Genomic DNA, 22,435 nt, shown 5'->3' on the forward strand with positions numbered 1-22,435 from the left:
GAAGAGATCCCTGAGTAGCCAGAGAGCAGACAAGCTATATGATCAATGCTCAGGGCAAGAATGATGGAAAAGTGCAGGTACTAAGAAGAATTCAATGAGTAGCCTGAAAGCAGACGAGCTGCATGATCAATGCTCAGGGCAAGAATGATGGAAAAGTGCAGGTTGGTAAGAAGAGTTCCCTGTGTAGCCTGAAAGCAGACGAGCTGCATAATCAATGCTCAGGGCAAGAATGATGGAAAAGTGCAGGTTGGTAAGAAGAGTTCCCTGAGTAACTTGAGAGGAGACGAGCTTCATGATCAATGCTCAGGGCAAGAATGATGGAAAAGTGCAGGTTTGTAAGAATAGTTCCCTGCGTAGCCGGAAAGCAGACGAGCTGCATGATCAATGCTCATGGCAAGAATGATGGAAAAATGCAGGTTGGTAAGAAGAGTTCCCTGAGTAGCCTGAACGCAGACAGAATGCATGATCAATGATCTGGGCAAGAATGAAGGAAAAGTGCAGGTTGGTAAGAAGAGTTCCCTGAGTAGCCTGAAAGCAGACAAGCTGCATGATCAATGCTCAGGGCAAGAATGATGGAAAAGTGCAGGTTCGTAAGAAGAGTTCCCTGAGTAGCCTGAAAGCAGATGAGCTGCATGATCAGTGCTCAGGGCAAGAAAGATGGAAAATTGCAGGTTGGTAAGAAGAGTTCCCAGAGTAGCCTGAAAGCAAAAGAGCTGCATGATCAATGCTCAGGGCAAGAATGATGGAAAAGTGCAGGTTGGTAAGAAGAGTTCCCTGAGCAGCCTGAAAGCAGACGGGCTGCATGATCGATGCTCGGGGCAAGAAAGATGGAAAAGTGCAGGTATGGAAAGAAATGTTCCCTGAGTAGCCTGAAAGCAGACGAGCTGCATGATCAATGCTCGGGGCAAGAAAGATGGAAAAGTGCAGGTTGGTGAGAAGAGTTCCCTGTGTAGCCTGAAAGCAGACGAGCTACATGATCAATGCTCATAGCAAGAATGATGGAAAAGTGCAGTTTGGTAAGAAGAGTTCCCTGAGCAGCCTGAAAGCAGACGAGCTGCATGATCAATGCTCAGGGCATGAAAGATGGAAAAGTGCAGGTTGGTAAGAATAGTTCCCTGAGTAGCTTGAAAGCAGACCAGCTGCATGATCAATGCTCAGGGAGAGAATGATGGAAAAGGGCAGGTTGGTAAGAAGAGTTCCCTGAGTAGCCTTAGAGCAGACGAGCTGCATGATCAATGATCAGGAAAATAATGTAAAGAATGATGGAAAACTGCAGATTGGTAAGAAAAGGTTCCTGAGTAGCCTGAAAGCAGACGAGCTGCATGGTGAATCCTCAGGGCAAGAATGATGGAAAAGTGCAGGTTGGTAAGAAGCGTTCCCTGAGTAGCCTGAAAGCAGACGAGCTGCATGATGAATCCTCAGGGCAAGAATGATGGAAAAGTGCAGGTGGATAAGAAGAGTTCCCTTAGTAGCCTGAAAGCAGATGAGCTGCATGATGAATCCTCAGGGCAAGAATGATGTAAAAGTGCAGGTTAATAAGAAGAGTTCCCTGAGTAGCCTGAAAGCAGACGAGCTGCATGATGAATCCTCATGACAAGAATGATGGAAAAGTGCAGGTTGGTAAGAAGAGTTCCCTGAGTAGCCTGAAAGCAGACGAGCTGTATGATCAATGCTCAAGGCAAGAATGATGGAAAAGTGCAGGTTGGTAAGAAGATTTCCCTGAGTATCCTGAAAGCAGACAAGCTGCATGACCAATGCTCAGGGCTAGAATGATGGAAAAGTGCAGGTTGGTAAGAAGATTTCCCTGAGTAGCCTGAAAGCAGATGAGCTACATGATCAATGCTCATAGCAAGAATGATGGGAAATTGCAGGCTGGTAAGGAGAGGATTTCCCTGAGTAGCCTGAAAGCAGACAAGCTGCATGATCAATGCTCAGGGCAAGAATGATGGAAAAGTGCAGGTTGGTAAGAAGAGATCCCTGAGTAGCCAGAGAGCAGACAAGCTATATGATCAATGCTCAGGGCAAGAATGATGGAAAAGTGCAGGTACTAAGAAGAATTCAATGAGTAGCCTGAAAGCAGACGAGCTGCATGATCAATGCTCAGGGCAAGAATGATGGAAAAGTGCAGGTTGGTAAGAAGAGTTCCCTGTGTAGCCTGAAAGCAGACGAGCTGCATAATCAATGCTCAGGGCAAGAATGATGGAAAAGTGCAGGTTGGTAAGAAGAGTTCCCTGAGTAACTTGAGAGGAGACGAGCTTCATGATCAATGCTCAGGGCAAGAATGATGGAAAAGTGCAGGTTTGTAAGAATAGTTCCCTGCGTAGCCGGAAAGCAGACGAGCTGCATGATCAATGCTCATGGCAAGAATGATGGAAAAATGCAGGTTGGTAAGAAGAGTTCCCTGAGTAGCCTGAACGCAGACAGAATGCATGATCAATGATCTGGGCAAGAATGAAGGAAAAGTGCAGGTTGGTAAGAAGAGTTCCCTGAGTAGCCTGAAAGCAGACAAGCTGCATGATCAATGCTCAGGGCAAGAATGATGGAAAAGTGCAGGTTCGTAAGAAGAGTTCCCTGAGTAGCCTGAAAGCAGATGAGCTGCATGATCAGTGCTCAGGGCAAGAAAGATGGAAAATTGCAGGTTGGTAAGAAGAGTTCCCAGAGTAGCCTGAAAGCAAAAGAGCTGCATGATCAATGCTCAGGGCAAGAATGATGGAAAAGTGCAGGTTGGTAAGAAGAGTTCCCTGAGCAGCCTGAAAGCAGACGGGCTGCATGATCGATGCTCGGGGCAAGAAAGATGGAAAAGTGCAGGTATGGAAAGAAATGTTCCCTGAGTAGCCTGAAAGCAGACGAGCTGCATGATCAATGCTCGGGGCAAGAAAGATGGAAAAGTGCAGGTTGGTGAGAAGAGTTCCCTGTGTAGCCTGAAAGCAGACGAGCTACATGATCAATGCTCATAGCAAGAATGATGGAAAAGTGCAGTTTGGTAAGAAGAGTTCCCTGAGCAGCCTGAAAGCAGACGAGCTGCATGATCAATGCTCAGGGCATGAAAGATGGAAAAGTGCAGGTTGGTAAGAATAGTTCCCTGAGTAGCTTGAAAGCAGACCAGCTGCATGATCAATGCTCAGGGAGAGAATGAAGGAAAAGGGCAGGTTGGTAAGAAGAGTTCCCTGAGTAGCCTTAGAGCAGACGAGCTGCATGATCAATGATCAGGAAAATAATGTAAAGAATGATGGAAAAGTGCAGTTTGGTAAGAATAGTTATCTTAGTAGCCTGAAAGCAGATGAGCTGCATGATCAATGCACAGGGCAAGAATGATGGAAAATTGCAGGCTGGTAAGAAGAGGATTTCCCTGAGTAGCCTGAAAGCAGACAAGCTGCATGATCAATGCTCAGGGCAAGAATGATGGAAAAGTGCAGGTTGGTAAGAAGAGATCACTGAGTAGCCAGAGAGCAGACAAGCTATATGATCAATGCTCAGGGCAAGAATGATGGAAAAGTGCAGGTACTAAGAAGAATTCAATGAGTAGCCTGAAAGCAGACGAGCTGCATGATCAATGCTCAGGGCAGGAATGATGGAAAAGTGCAGGTTGGTAAGAAGAGTTCCCTGTGTAGCCTGAAAGCAGACGAGCTGCATAATCAATGCTCAGGGCAAGAATGATAGAAAAGTGCAGGTTGGTAAGAAGAGTTCCCTGAGTAGCCTGAGAGGAGACGAGCTGCATGATCAATGCCCAGGGCAAGAATGATGGAAAAGCGCAGGTTTGTAAGAAGAGTTCCCTGAGTAGCCTGAAAGCAGACGAGCTGCATGATCAATGCTCAGGGCAAGAATGATGGAAAAATGCAGGTTGGTAAGAAGAGTTCCCTGAGTAGCCTGAAAGCAGACAGAATGCATGATCAATGCTCTGGGCAAGAATGATGGAAAAGTGCAGGTTGGTAAGAAGAGTTCCCTGAGTAGCCTGAAAGCAAACAGAATGCATGATCAATGCTCAGGGTAAGAATGATGGAAAAGTGCAGGTTGGAAAGGAGAGTTCTCTGTGTAGCCTGAAAGCTGACGAGCTGCATGATCAATGCTCAGGGCAAGAATGATGGAAAGGTGCAGGTTGGTAAGAAGAGTTCCCTGAGTAGCAAGAAAGCAGACGAGCTGCAAGATCAATGCTCAAGCAAGAATGATGGAAAAGTGCAGATTGGTAAGAAGAGTTCCCTGAGTAGCCTGAAAGCTGACGAGCTGCATGATCAATGCTCAGGGGAAGAATGAGGGAAAAGTGCAGGTTCGTAAGAATAGTTCCCTGAGTAGCCTGAAAGCAGATGAGCTGCATGATCAATGTTCAGGGCAAGAATGTTGGAAAAGTGCAGGTTGGTAAGAAGAGTTCCCTGTTTAGCCTGAAAGCAGACAAGCTGCATGATCAATGCTCAGGGCAGGAATGATGGAAAAGTGCAGGTTGGTAAGAAGAGTTCCCTGAGCAGCCAGAAAGCAGACGAGCTGCAAGATCAATGCTCAGGGCAAGAATGATGGAAAAGTGCAGATTGGTAAGAAGAGTTCCCTGAGTAGCCTGAAAGCAGACGAGATGCATGATCAATGCTCAGGGCAAGAATGATGGAAAAGTGCAAGTTGGTAAGAAGAGTTCTCTGAGTAGCCTGAAAGCTGACGAACTGCATGATCAATGCTCAGGGCTTGAATGATGGAAAAGTGCAGGTTCGTAAGAAGAGTTCCCTGAGTAGCCTGAAAGCAGACAAGCTGCATGATCAATGTTCAGGGCAAGAATGTTGGAAAAGTGCAGGTTGGTAAGAAGAGTTCCCTGAGTAGCCTGAAAGCAGACAAGCTGCATGATCAATGCTCAGGGCAGGAATGATGGAAAAGTTCAGGTTGGTAAGAATAGTTCCCTGAGTAGCCTGAAAGCAGACGAGCTGCATGATCAATGCTCAGGGCAAGAATGATGGAAAAGTGCAGGTTGGTAAGAAGAGTTCCCTGAGTAGCCTGAAAGCAGACGAGCTGCATGATCAATGCTCAGGGCAAGAATGACGGAAAATTGCAGGTTGGTAAGAAGAGTTCCCAGAGTAGCCTGAAAGCAAAAGAGCTGCATGATCAATGCTCAGGGCAAGAATGATGGAAAAGTGCAGGTTGGTAAGAAGAGTTCCCTGAGTAGCCTGAAAACAGACAAGCTGCATGATCAATGCTCAGGGCAAGAATGATGGAAAAGTGCAGGTTGGTAAGAAGATTTCCCTGAGTAGCCTGAAAGCAGACGAGCTGCATGATCAATGCTCAGGGCAAGAATGATGGAAAAGTGCAGGTTGGTAAGAAGAGTTCCCTGAGCAGCCTGAAAGCAGACGAGCTGCATGATCGATGCTCGGGGCAAGAAAGATGGAAAAGTGCAGGTATGGAAAGAAATGTTCCCTGAGTAGCCTGAAAGCAGACGAGCTGCATGATCAATGCTCGGGGCAAGAAAGATGGAAAAGTGCAGGTTGGTGAGAAGAGTTCCCTGTGTAGCCTGAAAGCAGACGAGCTGCATGATCAATGCTCAGGGCAAGAAAGATGGAAAAGTGCAGGTTGGTAAGAATAGTTCCCTGAGTAGCTTGAAAGCAGACCAGCTGCATGATCAATGCTCAGGGAGAGAATGATGGAAAAGTGCAGGTTGGTAAGAAGAGTTCCCTGAGTAGCCTTAGAGCAGACGAGCTGCATGACCAATGATCAGGAAAAGAATGTAAAGAATGATGGAAAAGTGCAGTTTGGTAAGAATAGTTATCTTAGTAGCCTGAAAGCAGATGAGCTGCATGATCAATGCACAGGGCAAGAATGATGGAAAATTGCAGGCTGGTAAGAAGAGGATTTTCCTGAGTAGCCTGAAAGCAGACAAGCTGCATGATCAATGTTCAGGGCAAGAATGATGGAAAATTGCAGGCTGGTAAGAAGATGATTTCCCTGAGTAGCCTGAAAGCAGACAAGCTGCATGATCAATGCTCAGGGCAAGAATGATGGAAAAGTGCAGGTTGGTAAGAAGAGATCCCTGAGTAGCCAGAGAGCAGACAAGCTATATGATCAATGCTCAGGGCAAGAATGATGGAAAAGTGCAGGTACTAAGAAGAGTTCCCTGAGCAGCCTGAAAGCAGACGAGCTGCATGATCAATGCTCATAGCAAGAATGATCGAAAAGTGCAGTTTGGTAAGAAGAGTTCCCTGAGCAGCCTGAAAGCAGACGAGCTACATGATCAATGTTCATAGCAAGAATGATGGAAAAGTGCAGTTTGGTAAGAAGAGTTCCCTGAGCAGCCTGAAAGCAGACGAGCTGCATGATCAATGCTCAGGGCAAGAAAGATGGAAAAGTGCAGGTTGGTAAGAATAGTTCCCTGAGTAGCTTGAAAGCAGACCAGCTGCATGATCAATGCTCAGGGAGAGAATGATGGAAAAGTGCAGGTTGGTAAGAAGAGTTCCCTGAGTAGCCTGAAAGCAGACAAGCTGCATCATCAATCCTCAGGGCAAGAATGATGGAAAAGTGCAGGTTGGTAAGAAGAGTTCCCTGAGTAGCCTGAAAGCAGACGAGCTGCATGATCAATGCTCAGGGCAAGAATGATGGAAAAGTGCAGGTTCGTAAGAAGAGTTCCCTGAGTAGCCTGAAAGCAGACGAGCTGCATGATGAATCCTCAGGGCAAGAATGATGGAAAAGTGCAGGTTGATAAGAAGAGTTCCCTGAGTAGCCTGAAAGCAGATGAGCTGCATGATCAATCCTCAGGGCAAGAATGATTGAAAAGTGCAGGTTCGTAAGAAGAGTTCCCTGAGTAGCCTGAAAGCAGACGAGCTGCTTGATGAATCCTCAGGGCAAGAATGATGGAAAAGTGCAGGTTGATAAGAAGAGTTCCCTGAGTAGCCTGAAAGCAGAGGAGCTGCATGATCAATCCTCAGGGCAAGAATGATGGAAAAGTGCAGGTTCGTAAGAAGAGTTCCCTGAGTAGCCTGAAAGCAGACGAGCTGCATGATGAATCCTCAGGTCAAGAATGATGGAAAAGTGCAGGTTGGTAAGAAGGGTTTCCAGAGTAGCCTGAAAGCAGACGAGCTGCATCATCAATCCTCAGGGCAAGAATGATAGAAAAGTGCAGGTTGATAAGAAGAGTTCCCTGAGTAGCCTGAAAGCAGACGAGCTGCATCATCAATCCTCAGGACAAGAATGATGGAAAACTGCAGGTTGGTAAGAAGAGGTTCCTGAGTAGCCTGAAAGCAGACGAGCTGCATCATCAATCCTCAGGACAAGAATGATGGAAAACTGCAGGTTGGTAAGAAAAGGTTCCTGAGTAGCCTGAAAGCAGACAAGCTGCATGGTGAATCCTCAGGGCAAGAATGATGGAAAAGTGCAGGTTGGTAAGAAGCGTTCCCTGAGTAGCCTGAAAGCAGACGAGCTGCATGATGAATCCTCAGGGCAAGAATGATGGAAAAGTGCAGGTGGATAAGAAGAGTTCCCTTAGTAGCCTGAAAGCAGACGAGCTGCATGATGAATCCTCAGGGCAAGAATGATGTAAAAGTGCAGGTTAATAAGAAGAGTTCCCTGAGTAGCCTGAAAGCAGACGAGCTGCATGATGAATCCTCATGACAAGAATGATGGAAAAGTGCAGGTTGGTAAGAAGAGTTCCCTGAGTAGCCTGAAAGCAGACGAGCTGTATGATCAATGCTCAAGGCAAGAATGATGGAAAAGTGCAGGTTGGTAAGAAGATTTCCCTGAGTATCCTGAAAGCAGACAAGCTGCATGACCAATGCTCAGGGCTAGAATGATGGAAAAGTGCAGGTTGGTAAGAAGATTTCCCTGAGTAGCCTGAAAGCAGATGAGCTACATGATCAATGCTCATAGCAAGAATGATGGGAAATTGCAGGCTGGTAAGGAGAGGATTTCCCTGAGTAGCCTGAAAGCAGACAAGCTGCATGATCAATGCTCAGGGCAAGAATGATGGAAAAGTGCAGGTTGGTAAGAAGAGATCCCTGAGTAGCCAGAGAGCAGACAAGCTATATGATCAATGCTCAGGGCAAGAATGATGGAAAAGTGCAGGTACTAAGAAGAATTCAATGAGTAGCCTGAAAGCAGACGAGCTGCATGATCAATGCTCAGGGCAAGAATGATGGAAAAGTGCAGGTTGGTAAGAAGAGTTCCCTGTGTAGCCTGAAAGCAGACGAGCTGCATAATCAATGCTCAGGGCAAGAATGATGGAAAAGTGCAGGTTGGTAAGAAGAGTTCCCTGAGTAACTTGAGAGGAGACGAGCTTCATGATCAATGCTCAGGGCAAGAATGATGGAAAAGTGCAGGTTTGTAAGAATAGTTCCCTGCGTAGCCGGAAAGCAGACGAGCTGCATGATCAATGCTCATGGCAAGAATGATGGAAAAATGCAGGTTGGTAAGAAGAGTTCCCTGAGTAGCCTGAACGCAGACAGAATGCATGATCAATGATCTGGGCAAGAATGAAGGAAAAGTGCAGGTTGGTAAGAAGAGTTCCCTGAGTAGCCTGAAAGCAGACAAGCTGCATGATCAATGCTCAGGGCAAGAATGATGGAAAAGTGCAGGTTCGTAAGAAGAGTTCCCTGAGTAGCCTGAAAGCAGATGAGCTGCATGATCAGTGCTCAGGGCAAGAAAGATGGAAAATTGCAGGTTGGTAAGAAGAGTTCCCAGAGTAGCCTGAAAGCAAAAGAGCTGCATGATCAATGCTCAGGGCAAGAATGATGGAAAAGTGCAGGTTGGTAAGAAGAGTTCCCTGAGCAGCCTGAAAGCAGACGGGCTGCATGATCGATGCTCGGGGCAAGAAAGATGGAAAAGTGCAGGTATGGAAAGAAATGTTCCCTGAGTAGCCTGAAAGCAGACGAGCTGCATGATCAATGCTCGGGGCAAGAAAGATGGAAAAGTGCAGGTTGGTGAGAAGAGTTCCCTGTGTAGCCTGAAAGCAGACGAGCTACATGATCAATGCTCATAGCAAGAATGATGGAAAAGTGCAGTTTGGTAAGAAGAGTTCCCTGAGCAGCCTGAAAGCAGACGAGCTGCATGATCAATGCTCAGGGCATGAAAGATGGAAAAGTGCAGGTTGGTAAGAATAGTTCCCTGAGTAGCTTGAAAGCAGACCAGCTGCATGATCAATGCTCAGGGAGAGAATGATGGAAAAGGGCAGGTTGGTAAGAAGAGTTCCCTGAGTAGCCTTAGAGCAGACGAGCTGCATGATCAATGATCAGGAAAATAATGTAAAGAATGATGGAAAAGTGCAGTTTGGTAAGAATAGTTATCTTAGTAGCCTGAAAGCAGATGAGCTGCATGATCAATGCACAGGGCAAGAATGATGGAAAATTGCAGGCTGGTAAGAAGAGGATTTCCCTGAGTAGCCTGAAAGCAGACAAGCTGCATGATCAATGCTCAGGGCAAGAATGATGGAAAAGTGCAGGTTGGTAAGAAGAGATCACTGAGTAGCCAGAGAGCAGACAAGCTATATGATCAATGCTCAGGGCAAGAATGATGGAAAAGTGCAGGTACTAAGAAGAATTCAATGAGTAGCCTGAAAGCAGACGAGCTGCATGATCAATGCTCAGGGCAGGAATGATGGAAAAGTGCAGGTTGGTAAGAAGAGTTCCCTGTGTAGCCTGAAAGCAGACGAGCTGCATAATCAATGCTCAGGGCAAGAATGATAGAAAAGTGCAGGTTGGTAAGAAGAGTTCCCTGAGTAGCCTGAGAGGAGACGAGCTGCATGATCAATGCCCAGGGCAAGAATGATGGAAAAGCGCAGGTTTGTAAGAAGAGTTCCCTGAGTAGCCTGAAAGCAGACGAGCTGCATGATCAATGCTCAGGGCAAGAATGATGGAAAAATGCAGGTTGGTAAGAAGAGTTCCCTGAGTAGCCTGAAAGCAGACAGAATGCATGATCAATGCTCTGGGCAAGAATGATGGAAAAGTGCAGGTTGGTAAGAAGAGTTCCCTGAGTAGCCTGAAAGCAAACAGAATGCATGATCAATGCTCAGGGTAAGAATGATGGAAAAGTGCAGGTTGGAAAGGAGAATTCTCTGTGTAGCCTGAAAGCTGACGAGCTGCATGATCAATGCTCAGGGCAAGAATGATGGAAAGGTGCAGGTTGGTAAGAAGAGTTCCCTGAGTAGCAAGAAAGCAGACGAGCTGCAAGATCAATGCTCAGGCAAGAATGATGGAAAAGTGCAGATTGGTAAGAAGAGTTCCCTGAGTAGCCTGAAAGCTGACGAGCTGCATGATCAATGCTCAGGGGAAGAATGAGGGAAAAGTGCAGGTTCGTAAGAATAGTTCCCTGAGTAGCCTGAAAGCAGATGAGCTGCATGATCAATGTTCAGGGCAAGAATGTTGGAAAAGTGCAGGTTGGTAAGAAGAGTTCCCTGTTTAGCCTGAAAGCAGACAAGCTGCATGATCAATGCTCAGGGCAGGAATGATGGAAAAGTGCAGGTTGGTAAGAAGAGTTCCCTGAGCAGCCAGAAAGCAGACGAGCTGCAAGATCAATGCTCAGGGCAAGAATGATGGAAAAGTGCAGATTGGTAAGAAGAGTTCCCTGAGTAGCCTGAAAGCAGACGAGATGCATGATCAATGCTCAGGGCAAGAATGATGGAAAAGTGCAAGTTGGTAAGAAGAGTTCTCTGAGTAGCCTGAAAGCTGACGAACTGCATGATCAATGCTAAGGGCTTGAATGATGGAAAAGTGCAGGTTCGTAAGAAGAGTTCCCTGAGTAGCCTGAAAGCAGACAAGCTGCATGATCAATGTTCAGGGCAAGAATGTTGGAAAAGTGCAGGTTGGTAAGAAGAGTTCCCTGAGTAGCCTGAAAGCAGACAAGCTGCATGATCAATGCTCAGGGCAGGAATGATGGAAAAGTTCAGGTTGGTAAGAATAGTTCCCTGAGTAGCCTGAAAGCAGACGAGCTGCATGATCAATGCTCAGGGCAAGAATGATGGAAAAGTGCAGGTTGGTAAGAAGAGTTCCCTGAGTAGCCTGAAAGCAGACGAGCTGCATGATCAATGCTCAGGGCAAGAATGATGGAAAATTGCAGGTTGGTAAGAAGAGTTCCCAGAGTAGCCTGAAAGCAAAAGAGCTGCATGATCAATGCTCAGGGCAAGAATGATGGAAAAGTGCAGGTTGGTAAGAAGAGTTCCCTGAGTAGCCTGAAAACAGACAAGCTGCATGATCAATGCTCAGGGCAAGAATGATGGAAAAGTGCAGGTTGGTAAGAAGATTTCCCTGAGTAGCCTGAAAGCAGACGAGCTGCATGATCAATGCTCAGGGCAAGAATGATGGAAAAGTGCAGGTTGGTAAGAAGAGTTCCCTGAGCAGCCTGAAAGCAGACGAGCTGCATGATCGATGCTCGGGGCAAGAAAGATGGAAAAGTGCAGGTATGGAAAGAAATGTTCCCTGAGTAGCCTGAAAGCAGACGAGCTGCATGATCAATGCTCGGGGCAAGAAAGATGGAAAAGTGCAGGTTGGTGAGAAGAGTTCCCTGTGTAGCCTGAAAGCAGACGAGCTGCATGATCAATGCTCAGGGCAAGAAAGATGGAAAAGTGCAGGTTGGTAAGAATAGTTCCCTGAGTAGCTTGAAAGCAGACCAGCTGCATGATCAATGCTCAGGGAGAGAATGATGGAAAAGTGCAGGTTGGTAAGAAGAGTTCCCTGAGTAGCCTTAGAGCAGACGAGCTGCATGACCAATGATCAGGAAAAGAATGTAAAGAATGATGGAAAAGTGCAGTTTGGTAAGAATAGTTATCTTAGTAGCCTGAAAGCAGATGAGCTGCATGATCAATGCACAGGGCAAGAATGATGGAAAATTGCAGGCTGGTGAGAAGAGGATTTTCCTGAGTAGCCTGAAAGCAGACAAGCTGCATGATCAATGTTCAGGGCAAGAATGATGGAAAATTGCAGGCTGGTAAGAAGATGATTTCCCTGAGTAGCCTGAAAGCAGACAAGCTGCATGATCAATGCTCAGGGCAAGAATGATGGAAAAGTGCAGGTTGGTAAGAAGAGATCCCTGAGTAGCCAGAGAGCAGACAAGCTATATGATCAATGCTCAGGGCAAGAATGATGGAAAAGTGCAGGTACTAAGAAGAGTTCCCTGAGCAGCCTGAAAGCAGACGAGCTGCATGATCAATGCTCATAGCAAGAATGATCGAAAAGTGCAGTTTGGTAAGAAGAGTTCCCTGAGCAGCCTGAAAGCAGACGAGCTACATGATCAATGTTCATAGCAAGAATGATGGAAAAGTGCAGTTTGGTAAGAAGAGTTCCCTGAGCAGCCTGAAAGCAGACGAGCTGCATGATCAATGCTCAGGGCAAGAAAGATGGAAAAGTGCAGGTTGGTAAGAATAGTTCCCTGAGTAGCTTGAAAGCAGACCAGCTGCATGATCAATGCTCAGGGAGAGAATGATGGAAAAGTGCAGGTTGGTAAGAAGAGTTCCCTGAGTAGCCTTTGAGCAGACGAGCTGCATGACCAATGATCAGGAAAAGAATGTAAAGAATGATGGAAAAGTGCAGTTTGGTAAGAATAGTTATCTTAGTAGCCTGAAAGCAGATGAGCTGCATGATCAATGCACAGGGCAAGAATGATGGAAAATTGCAGGCTGGTAAGAAGAGGATTTTCCTGAGTAGCCTGAAAGCAGACAAGCTGCATGATCAATGTTCAGGGCAAGAATGATGGAAAATTGCAGGCTGGTAAGAAGATGATTTCCCTGAGTAGCCTGAAAGCAGACAAGCTGCATGATCAATGCTCAGGGCAAGAATGATGGAAAAGTGCAGGTTGGTAAGAAGAGATCCTGAGTAGCCAGAGATCAGACAAGCTATATGATCAATGCTCAGGGCAAGAATGATGGAAAAGTGCAGGTACTAAGAAGAGTTCCCTGAGCAGCCTGAAAGCAGACGAGCTGCATGATCAATGCTCGGGGCAAGAAAGATGGAAAAGTGCAGGTTGGTGAGAAGAGTTCCCTGTGTATCCTGAAAGCAGACAAACTACATGATCAATGCTCATAGCAAGAATGATGGAAAAGTGCAGGTTGGTACAAAGAGTTCCCTGAGCAGCCTGAAAGCAGACGAGCTGGATGATCAATGCTCGGGGCAAGAAAGATGGAAAAGTGCAGGTATGGAAAGAAATGATCCCTGAGCAGCCTGAAAGCAGACGAGCTGCATGATCAATGCTCGGGGCAAGAAAGATGGAAAAGCGCAGGTTGGTGAGAAGAGTTCCCTGAGCAGCCTGAAAGCAGACGATCTGCATGATCAATGCTCAGGGCAAGAAAGATGGAAAAGTGCAAGTTGGTAAGAATAGTTCCCTGAGTAGCTTGAAAGCAGACCAGCTGCCTGATCAATGCTCAGGGAGAGAATGATGGAAAAGTGCAGGTTGGTAAGAAATGTTCCCTGAGTAGCCTTAGAGCAGACGAGCTGCATGACCAATGCTCAGGAAAAGAATGTAAAGAATGATGGAAAAGTGCAGGTTGGTAAGAAGATTTCTCTTAGTAGCCTGAAAGCAGATGAGCTGCATGATCAATGCACAGGGCAAGAATGAAGGAAAATGCAGGCTGGTAAGAAGAGGATTTCCCTGGGTAGCCTGAAAGCAGACAAGCTGCATGATCTATACTCAGGGCAAGAATGATGGAAAAGTGCAGGTTGGTAAGAAGAGATCCCTGAGTAACCAGAGAGCAGACAAGCTATATGATCAATGCTCAGGGCAAGAATTATGGAAAAGTGCAGGTACTAAGAAGAATTCAATGAGTAGCCTGAAAGCAGACGAGCTGCATGATTAATGCTCAGGGCAAGAACGATGGAAAAGTGCAGGTTGGTAAGAAGAGTTCCCTGTGTAGCCTGAAAGTAGACAAGCTGCATAATCAATGCTCAGGGCAAGAATGATGGAAAAGTGCAGGTTGGTAAGAAGAGATTCCTGAGTAGCCTGAAAGCAGACAAGCTGCATCATCAATCCTCAGGGCAAGAATGATGGAAAAGTGCAGGTTGGTAAGAAGAGTTTCCTGAGTAGCCTGAAAACAGTCGAGCTGCATGATGAATCCTCAGGGCAAGAATGATGGAAAAGTGCAGGTTGGTAAGAAGAGTTTCCTGAGTAGCCTGAAAGCAGACGAGCTGCATGATCAATCCTCAGGGCAAGAATGATAGAAAAGTGCAGGTTGATAAGAAGAGTTCCATGAGTAGACTGAAAGCAGACGAGCTACATGATGAATCCTCAGGGCAAGAATGATGGAAAAGTGCAGGTTGGTAAGAAGAGGTTCCTGAGTACCCTGAAAGTAGACGAGCTGCATCATCAATTCTCATGGCAAGAATGATGGAAAAGTGCAGGTTTGTAAGAAGAGTTTCCTGAGTAGCCTGAAAGCAGATGAGCTGCATTATGAATCCTCAGGGCAAGAATGATGGACAGGTGCAGTTTGGTAAGAAGAGTTTCCTGAGTAGCCTGAAAGCAGATGAGCTGCATCATCAATCCTCAGGGCAAGAAAGATAAAAAAACGTGCAGGTTGATAAGAAGAGTCCCTGAGTAGCCTGAAAGCACATGAGCTGCATCATCAATCCTCAGGGCAAGAATGATGGAAAGGTGCAGGTTGGTAAGAAGAGTTTCCTGAGTAGCCTGAAAGCAGACGAGCTGCATCATCAATCCTCAGGGCAAGAATGATGGAAAAGTGCAGGTTGGTAAGAATAGTTCCCTGAGTAGCCTGAAAGCAGACGAGCTGCATGATCAATGCTCAGGGCAAGAATGATGGAAAAGTGCAGGTTCATAAGAAGAGTTCCCTGAGTAGCCTGAAAGCAGACGAGCTGCATGATGAATCCTCAGGGCAAGAATGATGGAAAAGTGCAGGTTGATAAGAAGAGTTCCCTGAGTAGCCTGAAAGCAGACGAGCTGCTTGATGAATCCTCAGGGCAAGAATGATGGAAAAGTGCAGGTTGGTAAGAAGAGTTCCCTGAGTAGCCTGAAAGCAGAGGAGCTGCATGATCAATCCTCAGGGCAAGAATGATAGAAAAGTGCAGGTTGATAAGAAGAGTTCCCTGAGTAGCCTGAAAGCAGACGAGCTGCATGATGAATCCTCAGGTCAAGAATGATGGAAAAGTGCAGGTTGGTAAGAAGAGTTTCCTGAGTAGCCTGAAAGCAGATGAGCTGCATCATCAATCCTCAGGCAAGAATGATGGAAAAGTGCAGGTTGGTAAGAAGGGTTTCCAGAGTAGCCTGAAAGCAGACGAGCTGCATCATCAATCCTCAGGGCAAGAATGATAGAAAAGTGCAGGTTGATAAGAAGAGTTCCCTGAGTAGCCTGAAAGCAGACGAGCTGCATCATCAATCCTCAGGACAAGAATGATGGAAAACTGCAGGTTGGTAAGAAGAGGTTCCTGAGTAGCCTGAAAGCAGACGAGCTGCATGGTGAATCCTCAGGGCAAGAATGATGGAAAAGTGCAGGTCAGTAAGAAGGGTTTCCTAAGTAGCCTGAAAGCAGACGAGCTGCATCATCAATCCTCAGGGCAAGAATGATGGAAAAGTGCAGGTTGGTAAGAAGCGTTCCCTGAGTAGCCTGAAAGCAGACGAGCTGCATGATGAATCCTCAGGGCAAGAATGATGGAAAAGTGCAGGTGGATAAGAAGAGTTCCCTTAGTAGCCTGAAAGCAGACGAGCTGCATGATGAATCCTCAGGAAAAGAATGATGTAAAAGTGCAGGTTGATAAGAAGAGTTCCCTGAGTAGCCTGAAAGCAGACGAGCTGCATGATGAATCCTCATGACAAGAATGATGGAAAAGTGCAGGTTGGTAAGAAGAGTTCCCTGAGTAGCCTGAAAGCAGACGAGCTGTATGATCAATGCTCAGGGCAAGAATGATGGAAAAGTGCAGGTTGGTAAGAAGATTTCCCTGAGTAGCCTGAAAGCAGACAAGCTGCATGATCAATGCTCAGGGCAAGAATGATGGAAAAGTGCAGGTTGGTAAGAAGATTTCCCTGAGTAGCCTGAAAGCAGATGAGCTACATGATCAATGCTCATAGCAAGAATGATGGGAAATTGCAGGCTGGTAAGAAGAGGATTTCCCTGAGTAGCCTGAAAGCAGACAAGCTGCATGATCAATGCTCAGGGCAAGAATGATGGAAAAGTGCAGGTTGGTAAGAAGAGATCCCTGAGTAGCCAGAGAGCAGACAAGCTATATGATCAATGCTCAGGGCAAGAATGATGGAAAAGTGCAGGTACTAAGAAGAATTCAATGAGTAGCCTGAAAGCAGACGAGCTGCATGATCAATGCTCAGGGCAAGAATGATGGAAAAGTGCAGGTTGGTAAGAAGAGTTCCCTGTGTAGCCTGAAAGCAGACGAGCTGCATAATCAATGCTCAGGGCAAGAATGATGGAAAAGTGCAGGTTGGTAAGAAGAGTTCCCTGAGTAACTTGAGAGGAGACGAGCTGCATGATCAATGCTCAGGGCAAGAATGATGGAAAAGTGCAGGTTTGTAAGAATAGTTCCCTGCGTAGCCGGAAAGCAGACGAGCTGCATGATCAATGCTCATGGCAAGAATGATGGAAAAGCGCAGGTTGGTGAGAAGAGTTCCCTGAGCAGCCTGAAAGCAGACGATCTGCATGATCAATGCTCAGGGCAAGAATGATGGAAAGGTGCAGGTCTGTAAAGAAATGTTCCCTGATCAGCCTGAAAGCAGACGAGATGCATGATCAATGCTCAGGGCAAGAAAGATGGAAAAGTGCAAGTTGGTAAGAATAGTTCCCTGAGTAGCTTGAAAGCAGACCAGCTGCCTGATCAATGCTCAGGGAGAGAATGATGGAAAAGTGCAGGTTGGTAAGAAATGTTCCCTGTGTAGCCTGAAAGCAGACAAGCTGCATAATCAATGCCCAAGGCAAGAATGATGGAAAAGTGCAGGTTGGTAAGAAGAGTTTCCTGAGTAGCCTGAAAGCAGATGAGCTGCATCATCAATCCTCAGGGCAAGAAAGATAAAAAAAACATGCAGGTTGATAAGAAGAGTCCCTGAGTAGCCTGAAAGCACATTAGCTGCATCATCAATCCTCAGGGCAAGAATGATGGAAAGGTGCAGGTTGGTAAGAAGAGTTTCCTGAGTAGCCTGAAAGCAGACGAGCTGCATCATCAATCCTCAGGGCAAGAATGATGGAAAAGTGCAGGTTGGTAAGAAGAGTTCCCTGAGTAGCCTGAAAGCAGACGAGCTGCATGATGAATCCTCAGGGCAAGAATGATGGAAAAGTGCAGGTTGATAAGAAGAGTTCCCTGAGTAGCCTGAAAGCAGACGAGCTGCTTGATGAATCCTCAGGGCAAGAATGATGGAAAAGTGCAGGTTGGTAAGAAGAGTTCCCTGAGTAGCCTGAAAGCAGAGGAGCTGCATGATCAATCCTCAGGGCAAGAATGATAGAAAAGTGCAGGTTGATAAGAAGAGTTCCCTGAGTAGCCTGAAAGCAGACGAGCTGCATGATGAATCCTCAGGTCAAGAATGATGGAAAAGTGCAGGTTGGTAAGAAGAGTTTCCTGAGTAGCCTGAAAGCAGATGAGCTGCATCATCAATCCTCAGGCAAGAATGATGGAAAAGTGCAGGTTGGTAAGAAGGGTTTCCAGAGTAGCCTGAAAGCAGACCAACTGCATCATCAATGCTCAGGGCAAGAATGATGGAAAAGTGCAGGTTTGTAAGAATAGTTCCCTGCGTAGCCGGAAAGCAGACGAGCTGCATGATCAATGCTCATGGCAAGAATGATGGAAAATTGCAGGTTGGTAAGAAGGGTTTCCAGAGTAGCCTGAAAGCAGACCAGCTGCATCATCAATCCTCAGGGCAAGAATGATAGAAAAGTGCAGGTTGATAAGAAGAGTTCCCTGAGTAGCCTGAAAGCAGACGAGCTGCATCATCAATCCTCAGGACAAGAATGATGGAAAACTGCAGGTTGGTAAGAAGAGGTTCCTGAGTAGCCTGAAAGCAGACGAGCTGCATGGTGAATCCTCAGGGCAAGAATGATGGAAAAGTGCGGGTCAGTAAGAAGGGTTTCCTAAGTAGCCTGAAAGCAGACGAGCTGCATCATCAATCCTCAGGGCAAGAATGATGGAAAAGTGCAGGTTGGTAAGAAGCGTTCCCTGAGTAGCCTGAAAGCAGACGAGCTGCATGATGAATCCTCAGGGCAAGAATGATGGAAAAGTGCAGGTGGATAAGAAGAGTTCCCTTAGTAGCCTGAAAGCAGACGAGCTGCATGATGAATCCTCAGGGCAAGAATGATGTAAAAGTGCAGTTTGATAAGAAGAGTTCCCTGAGTAGCCTGAAAGCAGACGAGCTGCATGATGAATCCTCATGACAAGAATGATGGAAAAGTGCAGGTTGGTAAGAAGAGTTCCCTGAGTAGCCTGAAAGCAGACGAGCTGTATGATCAATGCTCAGGGCAAGAATGATGGAAAAGTACAGGTTGGTAAGAAGATTTCCCTGAGTAGCCTGAAAGCAGACAAGCTGCATGATCAATGCTCAGGGCAAGAATGATGGAAAAGTGCAGGTTGGTAAGAAGATTTCCCTGAGTAGCCTGAAAGCAGATGAGCTACATGATCAATGCTCATAGCAAGAATGATGGGAAATTGCAGGCTGGTAAGAAGAGGATTTCCCTGAGTAGCCTGAAAGCAGACAAGCTGCATGATCAATGCTCAGGGCAAGAATGATGGAAAAGTGCAGGTTGGTAAGAAGAGATCCCTGAGTAGCCAGAGAGCAGACACGCTATATGATCAATGCTCAGGGCAAGAATGATGGAAAAGTGCAGGTACTAAGAAGAATTCAATGAGTAGCCTGAAAGCAGACGAGCTGCATGATCAATGCTCAGGGCAAGAATGATGGAAAAGTGCAGGTTGGTAAGAAGAGTTCCCTGTGTAGCCTGAAAGCAGACGAGCTGCATAATCAATGCTCAGGGCAAGAATGATGGAAAAGTGCAGGTTGGTAAGAAGAGTTCCCTGAGTAACTTGAGAGGAGACGAGCTGCATGATCAATGCTCAGGGCAAGAATGATGGAAAAGTGCAGGTTTGTAAGAATAGTTCCCTGCGTAGCCGGAAAGCAGACGAGCTGCATGATCAATGCTCATGGCAAGAATGATGGAAAATTGCAGGTTGGTAAGAAGGGTTTCCAGAGTAGCCTGAAAGCAGACCAGCTGCATCATCAATCCTCAGGGCAAGAATGATAGAAAAGTGCAGGTTGATAAGAAGAGTTCCCTGAGTAGCCTGAAAGCAGATGAGCTGCATCATCAATCCTCAGGACAAGAATGATGGAAAACTGCAGGTTGGTAAGAAGAGGTTCCTGAGTAGCCTGAAAGCAGACGAGCTGCATGGTGAATCCTCAGGGCAAGAATGATGGAAAAGTGCGGGTCAGTAAGAAGGGTTTCCTAAGTAGCCTGAAAGCAGACGAGCTGCATCATCAATCCTCAGGGCAAGAATGATGGAAAAGTGCAGGTTGGTAAGAAGCGTTCCCTGAGTAGCCTGAAAGCAGACGAGCTGCATGATGAATCCTCAGGGCAATAATGATGGAAAAGTGCAGGTGGATAAGAAGAGTTCCCTTAGTAGCCTGAAAGCAGACGAGCTGCATGATGAATCCTCAGGGCAAGAATGATGTAAAAGTGCAGGTTGATAAGAAGAGTTCCCTGAGTAGCCTGAAAGCAGACAAGCTGCATGATGAATCCTCATGACAAGAATGATGGAAAAGTGCAGGTTGGTAAGAAGAGTTCCCTGAGTAGCCTGAAAGCAGACGAGCTGCATCATCAATCCTCAGGACAAGAATGATGGAAAACTGCAGGTTGGTAAGAAGAGGTTCCTGAGTAGCCTGAAAGCAGACGAGCTGCATGGTGAATCCTCAGGGCAAGAATGATGGAAAAGTGCAGGTCAGTAAGAAGGGTTTCCTAAGTAGCCTGAAAGCAGACGAGCTGCATCATCAATCCTCAGGGCAAGAATGATGGAAAAGTGCAGGTTGGTAAGAAGCGTTCCCTGAGTAGCCTGAAAGCAGACGAGCTGCATGATGAATCCTCAGGGCAAGAATGATGGAAAAGTGCAGGTGGATAAGAATAGTTCCCTTAGTAGCCTGAAAGCAGACGAGCTGCATGATGAATCCTCAGGGCAAGAATGATGTAAAAGTGCAGGTTGATAAGAAGAGTTCCCTGAGTAGCCTGAAAGCAGACGAGCTGCATGATGAATCCTCATGACAAGAATGATGGAAAAGTGCAGGTTGGTAAGAAGAGTTCCCTGAGTAGCCTGAAAGCAGACGAGCTGTATGATCAATGCTCAGGGCAAGAATGATGGAAAAGTACAGGTTGGTAAGAAGAGTTCCCTGAGTAGCCTGAAAGCAGACGAGCTGTATGATCAATGCTCAGGGCAAGAATGATGGAAAAGTGCAGGTTGGTAAGAAGATTTCCCTGAGTAGCCTGAAAGCAGATGAGCTACATGATCAATGCTCATAGCAAGAATGATGGGAAATTGCAGGCTGGTAAGAAGAGGATTTCCCTGAGTAGCCTGAAAGCAGACAAGCTGCATGATCAATGCTCAGGGCAAGAATGATGGAAAAGTGCAGGTTGGTAAGAAGAGATCCCTGAGTAGCCAGAGAGCAGACACGCTATATGATCAATGCTCAGGGCAAGAATGATGGAAAAGTGCAGGTACTAAGAAGAATTCAATGAGTAGCCTGAAAGCAGACGAGCTGCATGATCAATGCTCAGGGCAAGAATGATGTAAAAGTGCAGGTTGGTAAGAAGAGTTCCCTGTGTAGCCTGAAAGCAGACGAGCTGCATAATCAATGCTCAGGGCAAGAATGATGGAAAAGTGCAGGTTGGTAAGAAGAGTTCCCTGAGTAACTTGAGAGGAGACGAGCTGCATGATCAATGCTCAGGGCAAGAATGATGGAAAAGTGCAGGTTTGTAAGAATAGTTCCCTGCGTAGCCGGAAAGCAGACGAGCTGCATGATCAATGCTCATGGCAAGAATGATGGAAAAATGCAGGTTGGTAAGAAGAGTTCCCTGAGTAGCCTGAACACAGACAGAATGCATGATCAATGATCTGGGCAAGAATGAAGGAAAAGTGCAGGTTGGTAAGAAGAGTTCCCTGAGTAGCCTGAAAGCAGACAAGCTGCATGATCAATGCTCAGGGCAAGAATGATGAAAAAGTGCAGGTTCGTAAGAAGAGTTCCCTGAGTAGCCTGAAAGCAGACCAGCTGCATGATCAATGTTCAGGGCAAGAATGTTGGAAAAGTGCAGGTTGGTAAGAATAGTTCCCTGAGTAGCTTGAAAGCAGACCCGCTGCATGATCAATGCTCAGGGAGAGAATGATGGAAAAGTGCAGGTTGGTTAGAAGAGTTCCCTGAGTAGCCTTAGAGCAGACGAGCTGCATGACCAATGCTCAAGAAAAGAATGTAAAGAATGATGGAAAAGTCAAGGTTGGTAAGAATATTTCTCTTAGTAGCCTGAAAGCAGATGAGCTCCATGATCAATGCACAGGTCAAGAATGATGGAAAATTGCAGGCTGGTAAGAAGAGGATTTCCCTGAGTAGCCTGAAAGCAGACAAGCTGCACGATCAGTGCTCAGGGCAAGAATGATGGAAAAGTGCAGGTTGGTAAGAAGAGATCCCTGAGTAGCCAGAGAGCAGACAAGCTATATGATCAATGCTCGGGGCAAGAATGATGGAAAAGTGCAGGTTGGTAAGAAGATTTCCCTGAGTAGCCTGAAAGCAGACGAGCTACATGATCAATGCTCATAGCAAGAATGATGGAAAAGTGCAGGTTGGTAAGAAGAGTTCCCTGAGCAGCCTGAAAGCAGACGAGCTGCATGATCAATGCTCGGGGCAAGAAAGATGGAAAAGTGCAGGTATGGAAAGAAATTATCCCTGAGCAGCCTGAAAGCAGACGAGCTGCATGATCAATGCTCGGGGCAAGGAAGATGGAAAAGTGCAGGTTGGTGAGAAGAGTTCCCTGTGTAGCCTGAAAGCAGACAAACTACATGATCAATGCTCATAGCAAGAATGATGGAAAAGTGCAGGTTGGTAAGAAGAGTTCCCTGAGCAGCCTGAAAGCAGACGAGCTGCATGATCAATGCTCGGGGCAAGAAAGATGGAAAAGTGCAGGTATGGAAAGAAATGATCCCTGAGCAGCCTGAAAGCAGACGAGCTGCACGATCAATGCCGGGGAAAGAAAGATGGAAAAGTGCAGATTGGTGAGAAGAGTTCCCTGTGTAGCCTGAAAGTAGACCAGCTGCATGATCAATGTTCAGGGCAAGAATGTTGGAAAAGTGCAGGTTGGTAAGAATAGTTCCCTGAGTAGCTTGAAAGCAGACCAGCTGCATGATCAATGCTCAGGGAGAGAATGATGGAAAAGTGCAGGTTGGTTAGAAGAGTTCCCTGAGTAGCCTTAGAGCAGAGGAGCTGCATGACCAATGCTCAAGAAAAGAATGTAAAGAATGATGGAAAAGTCAAGGTTGGTAAGAATATTTCTCTTAGTAGCCTGAAAGCAGATGAGCTCCATGATCAA

Source organism: Ambystoma mexicanum, chromosome 8, assembly GCF_040938575.1.
Source record: "Ambystoma mexicanum isolate Mex_15411 chromosome 8, UKY_AmexF1_1, whole genome shotgun sequence".
Lineage (NCBI taxonomy): Eukaryota > Metazoa > Chordata > Amphibia > Caudata > Ambystomatidae > Ambystoma > Ambystoma mexicanum.